The sequence below is a fragment of the Leopardus geoffroyi genome, chromosome A1, assembly GCF_018350155.1.
Source record: "Leopardus geoffroyi isolate Oge1 chromosome A1, O.geoffroyi_Oge1_pat1.0, whole genome shotgun sequence".
Lineage (NCBI taxonomy): Eukaryota > Metazoa > Chordata > Mammalia > Carnivora > Felidae > Leopardus > Leopardus geoffroyi.
This window is the reverse complement of record NC_059326.1, coordinates 133065882-133080699: the sequence shown is the minus strand read 5'-3', so window position 1 is coordinate 133080699 and position 14818 is coordinate 133065882.

Here is a 14818-nt window from a genome sequence, read left to right as displayed (position 1 = left end):
TATTTCTCAAGAATAAATAAATATTTAAAATAGTTTTAAAAAATAACATACAATCGGTTTATGAGTGTTTTTAAATGTTTTAAAATAAGTTTCTCAGATTTAATTTCTAAAGTGGTAAATTCCTCAATGATTTCTGAGAGTGTATAGGGGTCTTAAATGAATGTTTGAGACCTACTACCAGAGGGATAAGCTCAGACAAAAATTGGGAGCATGTAGGAGGGCCACTTAAACTTAGTCCTAACGGAAGACTTCCCAGAAAAGAGATTCCTTGTTCTGAATCTTAAACAGGAATTAGGTAGGCTAAGGGAGGGGGTGGGGGAGGGGTGGGGCATTGAAGGGAAGTCTATAGACTGAGTATGCAGAATATACAAATGCAGGGAGGTATGAGGGCCCAAGTGAGGTCCAGAATATTCAGATGCATGGAAAAGAATAAGCTTTGATGAAAGGTGCTATTTGTCATGCTAAGAGGTTATTTTATTATACACTTTATATGCTATTGAGAGTCGTTGAAGACCTTTGAGCAGGTTCAGGTTCAGGTTTTAGAATGATCATTGTCACTGCAACATGAAGATCCATTGAAAAGGGTGGAGACTAAAGGCAAAAGAACTAGATCAAACTATAAGTGGTGGTATTAAGGGAAAGCAAAGAACAGTCCCAAATTTGGGAAGCATTGAACCCATTTAAAAGTAAAAGGAAGTGGGGTACCTGGGTGACTCTGTTGGTTAAGTGTCTAATTTTGGCTCAGGTCATGATCTTGCAGTCCGGTCCCCATGAGTTCGAACCCTCTCTGCTGACAGATCAGGAATCTGGAGCCTGCTTAGGATTCTGTGTCTCCTTCTCTCTCTGCCCCTCTGCTGCTTACACTCTGTCTCTGTCTCTCAAAAAAATAAACATTAAAAAAAAGTAAAAGGAATAAAAATCATCCACTTGGAAATATATATATATATATATATATATATATATATATATATATGGACATACACTCAGTTTTAGGTACAATTACAGATGTTTTTTGGTCCTCCTGAAGCCCAACATGGATCCCTAGGATTAACAATTCCAAGTTTAGAAAAGCAGTCCTCAGACTTCAGTGTACATCAAAGTCACTCAGAAGGCATGTTAAAACAGACCTCTGCCTTCATCCTGAGTACGACCAGAGTGGGGCCTGAAAATTTTAATTTCTGACAAGTTCCCAAGTGCTGCTGCTGCTGGTGGTGATCTGAGAACCCCACTTTGAGAGCCCCTGATTTAACTTTTATTGCTTAAAAGCAATACTTAGTACATTTACTATCTACTGTTGATGGTAAAGCAAAGGGAGGAATTTGTTCCTGGCCTGGGGGATTGTGTACAAGTGCCATAATTTAGGACCAAAAATAGGAAGGAAGGGCAACTGCGATAGGAAGGAGCAAAGAATATTGAGATCCATTATGGACAAGTTTCTGAAATGAAATTTAGAGAAAATACCTAGAACTAAGATACAGTATGTGATTTAAGCTTGAAAGTAGAAGCACATGTGTAGCAGAAGTGCAGTGGGCAACGTTAAAGGATTAAAACACTAGCCAAAAACAAACAAAAGCTAGGAGGAAAACCAGGAGGGAGGACAGTCATAAAAGTTAAGGGAGGAAAAAATTCTAATAAGGAAAAAGTGAAGAGTGAGGAAAGAATGACGAAAAGTATCAAATTCTGTAAGACGACAAAATCAGGGATAAAATCTGCCTATTGGTAAATATAACGTGACTATTGAGACTAAAGCTATAGGAACCAGTTTAGAGAAGCAAAGGCCATGACATCATTTCCCTTGATTCCTCTGTAAATCTTCCTGCAAAACTTCCCACCCCTGGGCCTGGCATGGCCCTGTCACTTTGGCCAATGACAAACTGTTCCACCCTGGGGGCATTTTTACATGCATTTTAGAAAGCCAACCTTGGGGTGTCTGGATGGCTCAGTCAGCTAAGTGTCTGACTCTTGACTTCAGCACAGGCCATGATCTCACAGTTTGTAGGTTCGAGCCCCATGTCAAGCTCCTCACTGGCAGCACAGAGCCTGCTAGGGATTCTCTCTGTCTCCCTTTCTCTCTGCCTCTCCCCTGCACACACTCACTCAAGTGCATGTGCGCTCTCTCTCTGTCAAAGTAAATAAATCAACTTAGGGGGAAAAAAAAAGAAATTCGACCTTTATACCATGCTCTGTCTCCAACCTCTGTAACCACTCTTGTTGCCCCCTTTTGCAGATATTTCTTTATCACTTAGGCCTCTTGGTTTCATCTGCTTACTGACCCGACAACTTCTAAAGCAGTGAGACAATCAGTGACGAAGTTTCAGGGCAGAGAAGTCTCCTCACAATCAGGCCGAGGACCATAAGAGGAAACCAGAAACCAAAAATAAGAAAGATAAACTCCAGTAAATAAGTGAACAACAAAAAAAGGAAGATTGACATTAAAGTTATATGCATTTCTTGGATTCAGAACCCAGAGCTGGACTGTGGAGGAATAGGTTGGGAAGTTCAGCCTGTGGAAGAAAATGTTGGATCTGTGAAGCTATGGAGATGACCGTGGATCGTACTTACAAGAGGCTGGGCTGCCTCTGGTCTTGTTTGGCTTTTTGAACAAAGGAGATCTTCAGTGAATCTGCTCTATGGAATTTTAAAGGAAACTTTGACAGAGAATAATTTAGAGGTAATTTCAAGTAAAGAAAGGTCTAGAAGTAGCCCTGTCTTTGAAGGAGGAGCGCTGACTGTAGACTGAGCACAGCGAGAAAGCACTGGGAGGAAGGTTAATAACTAGAAAGACGGAGTGAGAGCTTTGCATGCATGAGTGCACTGTGTGTGTGCACATATGTGTTCATGTGTGTAGTGTGTCTTGAAATAGGACTCTTCCAGAAATAATACCAGAAACTCTTAGTCTTTCCTGTGTGTAACCACATCACCTTCTTCTTTCAGAATCCAGAACTCTTGATTCGTTCATCATGCCTCTAGTGGACTGATTTTGAAAAAATATCATTTGGCATAACCTTTTTTTTTTAACTACTAAGAAATTACTCTAGATAGCTTAATCAGAAAGGAATGATGGCAAGGTTACTTCATAAAGCACAAGAAATGATGGCACAACCAAATCTTTAGAAGTATGACTAGGACATAAGCACAACAGATGTTGGCTACCCTAAATGAATCCAAAAATGTGTGAGAAGACAACTAAGATACTTAATGGAATTTTGGAAAGAATTACACATAGAAATCTTAGCAAAGGAATTGACCAGGGGAGTTCTGGAAACATTAGCAGGAGACTTTCATAAATCATTTCAAGTGTGTTGCCAAAAAGGTAAATCAATTCCAGTGATTCCCCAGTTCTTGGCAATCACTAATCTGCTTTCTGTTTCGATGCATTTGGCTTTTTGAAAATTGTATATGAATGTAGTGATATATACATAATCTTGAGTGTCTAACTTCCATCAAGCCTAATGTTTTCAGGGTTCATGCATATAGAAGAAGCATGCCTATATCAGTAGTTTCATTCCTTTTTAGTGCCAAATGATAGAGTGTGGTATGAATATTCAAAGTTTTGTTGATTTGTTCAACAGCTAATGGACATTTGGGTTGTTTCCAGGTAGGGCTATTATGAATAATGCTATTATGAACATTCATATACAGGTCTAATTTCTTTTGGGTAGATATCTAGGAGTAGAATCACTGGGTCATATGGTAAGTTTGTTTGACTGTTTAAGAAACTGGTAAACTGTTTTCCCAAAGGAGCTATATATACCATTTTACATTCCCATCAACAATATGTGAGAGTTACAGATAGTCTCCATCTTTATCAACACTTAATATTGTCATCCTTGTTGATTACAACCATTCTAGTTGGCATGTACTGGTATCTCCTCATGGCTTTAATTTTGACTGCTCTAATGACTAATAAAGTTGAACAACTTACCATGTGCTAATTAGCCTTTCATATATCTTCTCTGATGACACGTCTATTTAAATACTCAAATCTTTTGGCACTTTTTACAGTTATTTATTTATTTTGAGAGAGAGGCAGAGAGAGAGAGAGAGAAGAGAGAGACTCTCAAGCAAGGCCCATGCTGTCAGCGTGGAGCCCAACACAGGACTCAGTCTCTTGAACCATGAGATCATGACCTGAGCCAGGATCAAGAGTCAAATGCTTAACTGACTGAGCCACCCAGGCACCCCTCTTTTGTCATTTTCTAATGAAGTTGTCTGTCTCTTCTCATAGAATTAAAGGAGTTGTTTACGATTCTGGATACAAATCTATTATCAGACATATGACTCACAAATATTTTTTCATCTGTAACTTGTCTTTCCATTTTTTAATAGTGTCTTTTAAAGAGTAAAAGTTTTTTTATTTTGATGAACTCCAAATTATCAATGTTTTCTTTGATGGATTGTGTTTTCATTATCACATCTAAGAAATCTTTGCCTAACCTGAAGCCACAAAGATTTTCTTTCCTTCTCTTTCTTTTCTTTTCTTTTTTCTTTTTTCTCTTCTTTTCTTTTCTTTTCTTTTTTTAATGTTTTATTTACTTTTGAGAGAGAGAGACAGCGCAAGTGGGGGGTGGGGCAGAGAGAGAGGGAGAGAATCTGAAGCAGGCTCCAGGCTCTGAGCTGTCAGCACAGAACCCGACATGGGGCCTAAACCCACAAACTGTGAGATTGTGACCTGAGCCAAAGTTGGATGCTTAACTGACTGAGCCACCCAGGCGCCCCCTTTCTTTTTCTTTTTTCCTTTCTTTTCTTTTCTTTTCTTTTCTTTTCTTTTCTTTTCTTTTTAAGTAGGCTTTACGTCCAATATGGGACTTGAACTCATTCCCACCCCCCCTCCCCCCACCAAAATCAAGAGTCAAATGCTCTACCGATGGAGGCAGCTAGGCGCCCCACAAGGTTTTCTCCTGTGTTTCTTCTGGAAACTTTTAGTTTTATCTCTTACATTTAGGTTTCTGATCCATCCTTAGTTAAATTTTATGTGTTGTGTGACGTAAGGTTCGTTGTTGCTGTTGTTGTTGTTGTTGTTGTGTTGTTTCTCCTCTGCCTCCTCCTTGCCTTCCTCCTTCTTCTTCATATGATACCAAATTGTTTCAGCACCAATTAATGAAAGAACTATATATTCTCCATTGCATTATCTGAGCCCCTTTGTCAAAATTCAATTGACTGTAAGTTGAAGGATTGATTTCTGAACTATAAATTCTGGTTTACTCATCTATATATCTATCCTTACACTAATACCATACTGTCTTACTTACTGTATTCATAATATGTTTTGAAATTGAGTAGTGTGAGCCATCCAACTCTCTCTTCTTTTCCAAAAGTCTTTTAACTATTCTAGGTCCCTTTTGCTCCCTTGTAAACTTTAGGATCAGCTTATGTATTTCTACAAAAACAAAAAACAAAATAGAAACCTGCTGGGATTGTGATAAGGATTGCATTGTCTCTATATGTCAATTTTGAGTCTAAAATTTCTCTCGGTTTATTTAGATCTTCATTACTTTTGGGGTGTCTGGGTGTCTCAGTTGGTTGAGCATCTGACTTCGGCTCAGGTCATGATCTCACGGTTCATGAGTTCGAGCCCTGCATCAGACTCACTGCTGTCAACACGGAGCCCACTTCAAATCCTCTATCCCCCCTCTCTCTGACCCTCCACTGCTCTCTCTCTCTCTCTCTCTCTCTCAAAAATAAATAAACATTTAAAAAAAATCTTCACTACGTTCTCAGTAGTGTTTTGTAGTGTTTTTGCACTTCTTTTAAAATGTATTTCAAAGTATTTTACTCTTTTTGATGTTACTGGAAATAGGATGGTTTTTTTTTTTAATTTTTTTTTTATATGTATTTATTTCTGAGACAGAGACAGAGCATGAGCAGGGGAGGGACAGAGAGAGAGGGAGACAAAGAATCAGAAGCAGGCTCCACGCTCTGAGCTGTCAGCACAGAGCCCGACGCGGGGCTCGAACTCACAAATCGTGAGATCATGACCTGAGCCCAAGTTGGTCGCTCAACTGACTGAGCCACCCAGGTGCCTCTAGGATGGTTTTCTTAATTTCATTTTTGAACTGTTCTTTGCTAGTACATAGAAATAAGATTATTTTTAAACATTGATCTTGTATCTTGAGACCTTGCTAAACTAGTTCTGGTAGGTTTTTTGTTGATTACTTTCAATTTTCTTTATACAAGATCATGTCATCTGCATATAAGAGCAATTTTATTGCTTTTTTTTCCTTCTAATAGATATGTCTTTATTTTTTCTTTTCTAAATGCCCTGACTAGAGCCTCCAGTATAATGTTTAATAGACTTGATGAAAACAGACATCCTTGTCTTATTCCTGATCCTTGGAAGAAGTGATCAGTCATTCACCATTAAGTATGAGGTTAGCTGCAGGGTTTTTTTTTTATAAGAAGACTTTTTTTAAAAATGTTTATTTATTTTTGAGGGGGAGAGAGAGAGAGAGAGCGACAGAGCACAAGTGGGGTAGGGTCAGAGAGAGAGGGAGACACAGAATCCAAAGCAGGCTCCAGGCTCTGAGCGGTCAGCACAGAGGCTGAAACGAGGCTTAAACTCACAAACCATGAGATCATGACCTGAGCTGAAGTCGGATGCTTAACCAACTGAGCCACCCAGGCGCCCCTAGCTGCAGGGTTTTTGAAGAGACTCTATTGGGTGAGGAAAGTTCCATTACAGTTCTGTACTATTGAGAATTTTCATCATGAACGGATGTTAGATTTTTTAAAATGCTTTTTCTGCATGTTTGGAGATGATCGTGATATTTCTGGGATAAATTCCACTTGGTCATGTTGGGTCATCCTTTTTATATGTTGCTAGATTTGGCTTGCTAATATTTTGTTAAGGATTTTTGTATTTATTTTTATGAGGGATTTTGGTTCATAGTTTTATGAGTTTTATGGTTTATAAACTATAGTTTATAGTTACTTTTTTCACAACATTTATCTGGCTGGCTCTGATGTCAAGATAATACTGGTTTCACCGCGTGAGTTAAGAAGTGTTCCTTCTTCTTCTGTTTTGCGAAGGAGTTTTGTAGGAATGATACTCTTTCTTTAATTAGAATTTACCTGTGAAGCCATTTGTCCTTGGGACTTTCTTTCTTTCTTTCTTTCTTTCTTTCTTCTTTCTTTCTTTCTTTCCTACTGAAGTAGAGTTAACATACAGTGTTACAGGGGCACATGGGTGGCTCAGGAGGTTAAGCGTCCAACTTTGGCTCAGGTGATGATCTCACAGTTCATGAGACTGAGCCCTGCATCAGGCTCTGTGCTGACAGCTGAGAGCCTGGAACTTGCTTCAGATTCTGTGTTCCCCCTCTCTCTCTGCCCCTCCCCGGCTCACACTCTGTCTCTTTCTCTCTCAAAAATAAATAAACATTTAAAAAAAATACAATGTTACATTAGTTTGAGATTTTCTTTATGGGAATATTTTTCATCACCAAGCTAAATTTGTATTTCTTACACTCTATTCAGATTTTCCACCTCTTAAAATAATTATGGAAGTTTTTGTCTTTTTGGGAATTTGTCCATTTCATCTAAGTTTTTATCATTTGTTTACCAAAAGATGTTCAGATAGTCCTTATTATCCTCTCAATTTCTGAAAGATCAGTACTAATATTCTCTTTCAATCCTGATAATTTATGCCTTCTCATTTTTCCTGGTCCGTCTAGCTTAAAGCCTTGTTAATTTTGTTGATCTTTTCAAAGAAGCATCTTTGAGTTTTATTGATTTTTCTCTATTTTGTTTCTGTTTTATACATTTCCACTCTGATTTTTTATCATTTCTTTGCTTCTGCCTGCTTTGAGGTAAATCTGCTCTTCTTTTCTGGTTTCTTAAAGAGGAAGCTTACATTATCGATTTGAGACTTTGTTTTCTAATATTACCATTTAATGCTGTAAACTTGACTCTAAGCACTGTGGGGAATATTCTTTTTACAGTGTTCAGAAAAACTATTCAGAGCTAAATGTCTCACCAGAAGCACTATGCTACAAATCCAAATTTCTTTTTGTTATTGATTTATAATTTAATTGTTGTGGTTGGAAAACTTGCTGCAAATAATTTCAATTCTTTTACATTTACTGAGACATGTTTTATGGCCTAACATATGTTCTGTCCTGGAAATTGTTCTTTGTGCACTTGAAAAAAAAATGTGTATTCTGCGACAGTTGTGTGCAGTGGTCTGTAAATGTCACTTAGGTCAGGTTAGTTGACGGCACTGATATCCATGATGCTTATGTAACACGCTAGTGCAGGATCCTAGTAGTGGAGAAGCTATCCATGGTAGAGAGCAACCATGCACATGGTAGGAGCTGAACCATGGTGAACCACGTATGCTACAGGAGCTGTGCATAAAGACACGGGAAATCAGCAAGGGAAATCAAATCCTTCCTGTTGTAGTGATTATTCATTGCTCTCTACTAAACACGTTTAATGTTGTGCCATCTGGCCAAGAAAAACTATTTAAAAGCCTCAATTTAAATAATATTTGAACAATAGTATTCTTTTCCACAGAGCTAATAATCCAGGATGAATTTCTAGCCAAGAGACAATAAAACGTCTCTCCTGTGGTGTGTGGCCATTAATGTCCCTGCTCGGTATTTTTGGTTTTCAATTCTTACTTTTATATTTTGAATTGCTTGCTAGGTGTCCCTCCTCTGTGTGTATTGCCTGATAGTCAGCTGCTGATTGGCCCAAGGCTGTGCTAAAACACTTCAAACCAGTAAGATTTCCAACCCTTGCCAATGGATTTGCGGGTTTATGAGCACATTCAAAATTCAGGAATTGTTTGAGTCTTGGTCAACTTTTAGTTCTCACCAGACTCTCTCAGGTCTCCCCTGAATCTGCTTGCAGCCCCTCAGGCAGCCAGAGATGTGTGAAGAGCTTTTGTAGCCTCTCTGTGTCTCTGTTATTTCCGGGATGCTATGCTATGTCCCTGCTATGTTTCTTGCTGGCTACTTCTCCAACTAGCGCTATAACCTAAGATTAGCAGAATGGTAGACTATGCCCATTCATTTCTTACCAGATTCGCCACTTTTGCTGACCACACTACTGGATTACATTTTCTGCTCTTGATACAAATCATCAGTCTGTCAGTAAAGCTGCTGCTTTCCACAGCCAGCTCCAGTCCGGTAGAATATCCATGCCATTGGAGCAAGAGGTGGGATGGGAATGGGAACAGCCCCGGGCAAGAACCCCACAGACTCCCCACTGCTCTTACAATTCAGCAGTTTTTCATTAATAAGCACTTCTTGACTGGTTTGCCTTTAGTCAATTTCCCAGAGCTCTGAAATGGCTGGTTCTGACCAGTTTAGTTGTTTCTGGGAAAGAGCACTTGCCAGCCACTTTACCCCACAAGGGCCAGAAGCCCCTGCCAGTACACTTTGAAATGGACATTCATTCACCTCTGGGAATAATTTCATGATAAACAACTGTCATTACTGTGAGGCTCCTAAGGAGGTAGCAGCCACATGGCCAAGCTCTAAAAATTTCTCTCATTACAGATCATATTTTCCATAATTTACACACAAAGGAACTAAAGCACAAAGATCTACACAAAACACATTTGTTGAGTACTTTGTGTCAGATGCTATTCTAGGTGCCGAGGGCACCATAATGAAGAAAAAAGCCCTACCCACATGATGACATTCCAGTGAATTTCATTCTGGAGACTATGACACTTGTCCAGAATCACCTATCCGATGAGTGATGATTCCAGTATGTTTGACTCCAAAGCTCTTCTTACTTCTCCACATTATCCTTTGTCTTAGTCTGTTGAACTATTATAACAAAACACCATAGACTGAGTGGCTTACACAACCAAGTTATTTCTCACAGTTCTGGAAGTTGAGAAGTCCAAGATTAAGGTGCCAGGAGATTCAGTGTCTAGTGAACACCTGCTTCCTGAGTCCTAGATGACCATGTTCTTCCTGCGTCCTCACATGATGCAAGGGGCAAGAGAAATCCCTGAGGTCCCTTTTATAATCCTATTCATGAGGGCTCCAATTATGATCTAAGCACCTCCCAAAGGCCCACATCCCAATACCACCACAATGAGGGCTAGGATTTCAACACATAAATTTGGGGTGTGGGGGACACGAACATTCAGTCCCTGACACTCCTCAGCAATGGCTTAACTGTGCATAATGCTTTTCAGTGTAAATTGAACTTTCAACAATTTTATCTTATTTATTCTTTTTCAGAAATGCATGAAGTAGAACTTTTGAGAGAGAGAGTAGAGAAGGGGAGAGAGAGAGAGAGAGATTGAGAGAGAGAGAATCCCAAGAAGGCTCTGTGGATTGACAGCATAGAGCCCGAAGAGGGCTCCAACTCAAGAACTGTGAGATCATGACCTGAGCCAAAGTCGAATGCTTAAGTGACTGAGCCACAGATGACATGAGCCACAGATGCCGCTCATGAAGTAGAAATTTTAATGAAGGCTAAACTGAAGCATAAAAAACGAGTGTTAAGAAAAAAAAAAAAAAAGCATTATCGATGGGGCACCCGACTGGCTCAGTCAGAGGAGCATATGACTCTGGATCTCTGATCCATGTGGTTGTAAGTTTGAGCCTAAACATTGGGTGTAGAGATTACATAAACAAACAAACAGACTTAAAAAAAAAAAAAGGCTCACCAAGACTTAAACATGGTTTTTCTAATACCTAGTTATTTCCTTTATTCATTAAACCATAGTGTTTTATCATTTTTTCATAATTTTTTTTTTTTTTTTTTTTTTTTTTTTACTTAGAAAAAGAGAACATGGGGAGAGGGCTGGGTAAAGTGGGGGAGAGAGAGAGAGAGAGAGAGAGAGAAAGAGACAGAGACAGAGACAGAGAGGATCTTAAGTAGACTCCACGCTTAGCATGGAGCCCAACTTGGGGCTCCATCCTACAATCCTGGGATCACGACCTGAGCTGAAAAAGAGTCAAAGGCTCAAACTGAGCCACCCAAGCACCCCTAAACCATAGTGTTTTAGAAGAAAAACCTTAAGCAGGGGATCACCTATACTTTTTTATTTTGATTAAAAAAAATGTTTGAATACATGCATGTAATTCAAAATTCAAAAGTTACAAAAGGGTTAAAAATCTCTCCCAATTCCTATTTCCCAGCCACGCAGTCTCCCTTTCATGGGAGAACATATTGTACTGTTTGATTCACAAGGTTCTTGGCCTAACACTCAACCAGGTGCCTAATAGGTTTTAACAAAAGTATTTCAAAGTAACCACATACACAAGGTACAGTGTTAAGACCCATATAAAAAGAGACAGGATTTTTTTTAAGCTTCATTTTTTTTAATGTCTATCCATTTATTTTTGAGAGAGAAAGAGAGCGCAAGTGCATGAGCATACACCATACAAGTTGGGTGTAGGGGGGGTGGGCAGAGAGAGAGTGGGAGAGAGAATCCCAAGCAGCCTCCCTGCCACCAGCCCAGAGCCTGATATGGGCTCCATCCCATGGAACTTTGAGATCATAACCTGAGCCAAAATCAAGAGTCTGATGCTTAAACGACTGTACCATGCAGGCACTCCATATTTTTTAAATAAAAACAGTACATGTTTATTTCTCAGTCATGCTATACATGCAAACGGGTGTCAGAGAATTCTGCTCACTGTAGTCCTCACTGTATATAAATATGAAAGATACAATATTGTATATACAATATGCAAGATACAATAGGGATGATTTCTTAGCCTGGTATAGAGCATGGTCTTCTAATAAACTGAAACAAATTGAAGAAAAAGCTTTTCCTGACCTATTTCAGGAAGTTTGGGAGGTAACATCAAAGAAACATTCACTGAAACATCTAAAGAATAAACATTCTTATCTAATTAATTCCCACAAAGCTTCATAGAAATATTTGCAAATTTTAGGAGCTGACATTTTAGGGGCACCTGGCTGGCTCAGCTGGTTAAGTGTCTGACTCTTGGTTTCAGCTCTAGTCATGATCTCACAGTTTGTGGGATCAAATCTCATGTTTAGCTCTGCACTGACAGCCAGAGCCTGCTTGGAATTCTCTCCCTCTCTCTCAGCCTCCCCGGCTCTCTCTCTCTCTCTCTCTTTCTCAAAATACACAAATAAGCGTTTAGAAAAAAATAAGCAGAAATTTTACACTCTTGCCCTGGTTGACTATGTAGACCTAGCTGTTCTTCTTAACGACTTAACGGAAGAATAAAAATTAAAGCAGAACTTTTCACTATGAAATGCTTAAAGCTCTTCACTCTGCCCTCAAGGAGCATTGCTAGAGGTGGGTTCAGTTGATTTTTTTTGAATAGGTGGTCCAGTTGATTCTTACTTCAGTCTAGTTCAACTAGCCTAGAGCAAAGTATCAGTAAATACCAGTATATATACATCTGTCCAAACTTGTTCCCTGGAAGTCTCTCTCTGAGGGACTTCATGGATTGGCAGGGACTGGGAGGCTGGCAGGAGAACTGCAGATACAATGGGAAACTCACCAAGGGCTCACAATATTTGCATTTCATTTCATGATAGTCACTTTCCCCCCTTTTTCTCTCATTCACCCTGGAGACAAAACTAATAACTAATTTCTTTATGTTTAAAGGTAAAAAAAACTTCTCAAAATTTCGGTATTTAATAGAGACTGCATTTTCTTTAATATACTGTACTGGTTGAATTAGATTTAGCTTACTGATTTATTTTTTTGTGAAGGTATAACTGACACAGAACATTATATTAGTTTCATGTGTATAACATAATTATTCAATATTTGTGTGTATTGTGAAATGATAATCACAATACATTAACACCCATCATCATAGTTACACATTTTTTCTTATGATGAGAACTTTTAAGACCTCCCTTAGCAACTTCCAAATATGCAGTACAGTATTGTTAACTATTGTCATCATGCTGTACATTACATCCCTGTAACTTCTTTATTTTATTACCGGAAATGTGTACCTTTTTGATCCCCTTCACCTATTTTGCCCACCCTACCCCCCTCCTTCTGGCAACCACCAGTTTGTTCTCTATGAATGAGGTTTTGTGGGGGTTGTATGGTTTTGTTTTTGTTTTTCTTTAGATTCTACAGGTAAGTGAGATCAAACAAGAGTGCCTAGGTGGCTCAGTAGGTTAAGCATTAGACTTTAGCTCAGGTCATGATCTCCCACATTGTGAGTTTGATCCCCACATTGGGCCCTCTGCTGTCAGTATGCAAACCCCACTTTAGATCTTCTAGCCCCTCTCTCTTTGCCCCTTCCCCACTTATGCACACACAAAGGCTCTCTCTCTCTCCCGCAAAAATAAGTACACATTTAAAGAAGTTAAAAAAAAAAGAAACATATATATTTGTCTTTTCCTTCAAGGTCCATCCATGTTATCATAAATCTTGTCACAAGATTCCCTTCTTTTTATGGCTAAATAACATTTGATAACTGGATTTTTTTTAACATTTATTTATTTTTGAGAGAGACAGAGACAGAGTGTGAGCTGGGAAGGTCAGAGAGAGAGAGGAAGACACAGAATCTGAAGCAGGCTCCAGGCTCTGATCCATCAGCACAGAGACTGATGCAGGGCTCTAACCCACGAACCATGAGATCGTGACCTGAGCAGAAGTCAAACGCTTAACCAACTGAGCCACCCATGCACCCATGAGAACTGGATTTTTTTAATGAGTTTTTATGGACCTCTATCTACATGAAATTGCATTAATTAGGTAAAACAAATTAATCATCCTTCCTCCCCAAACTGAAATCTCCTTCCTGATTTTCCTGGTTTTGTATTTGGAGAAACAGGAAAACAAGAAGCAATATAAACTAGAGCTGAGAGAACAGAGTGATTTAGTCTTACAGTTAAAATTAAGTGAATAACAAACTGGGGAAATGAAGTAAAAAGAATACAGGTGTTCATGGTACTAGGTTTTCAATTTTCTTCTAGGCTTTATTTTTCAAAAGTAAAAAAAAAAAAAAATTTGAGAAAATACGCCAAGTGTCACAAAGGGTATCTAATTTTTAAACATCAAAATATCATTCAGTTATGTTGTGCTTTACCTAAAACCAAAGGAGCAAACTAAACTTCTACTTTAAAAACAAGATAAATTAAGAATGATTTTTAAGTGACAAAAGGGATCTTAACTTTATGATTTCTTTAAATACCAAGCTTCCTACATGCTCATATAATTTATTGGTTTACATAGAACACATGTTCAGAACTGGATTCAGTGAGGAATATCTAGATTAACATCTGAATGAGGTGGGCCTCCCACATATATCTGAGGTCTTGAATTAGAAAATTTGAATTAAAATCAGAATTTGCAAAATAAATTTCATGTGGACTTCTCTTTAAACTCTACATGCAGCTATACTTTTTGATAAATGAGACTTATTTCTCTACCTCTAGAGACAAGAATGTATTTGTTTGAAGCAAAGAAAACCAAGCGTATAATCCTGGAAACAGAAAATGACTGTGAGGCTTTCAGACCTGAGTTTAATTAAGACCTGATTATTTTTAGCATTGAGTTAACTGAGAGTTATATATAAGGAGTTGAGGAATAGGAAAAGAGCAGTGATTTTTTTTTTTCCTCTCTGAAAGTAACATTTACAAAACCTAATTATAAAAAGGGGCACCTGGGTGGCTCAGTTGGTTAAGTGTCTGACTCTTGATTTCAGCTCAGGTCATGATCTCCTGGTTGTGGGATCGAGCCCCACAAGGGGGCTCCGAGTTGACTGTGGAGCCTGCTTGGGATTGTCTCTCTCCCTCTCTACCTCTCCCCTGCACACGTGCTCTCCCTCTCTCTCTGTCTCTCAAAATCAATAAAGAAACGTTTTTTAAAATCTAATTTACAAAAATAACACACCTTCAATAT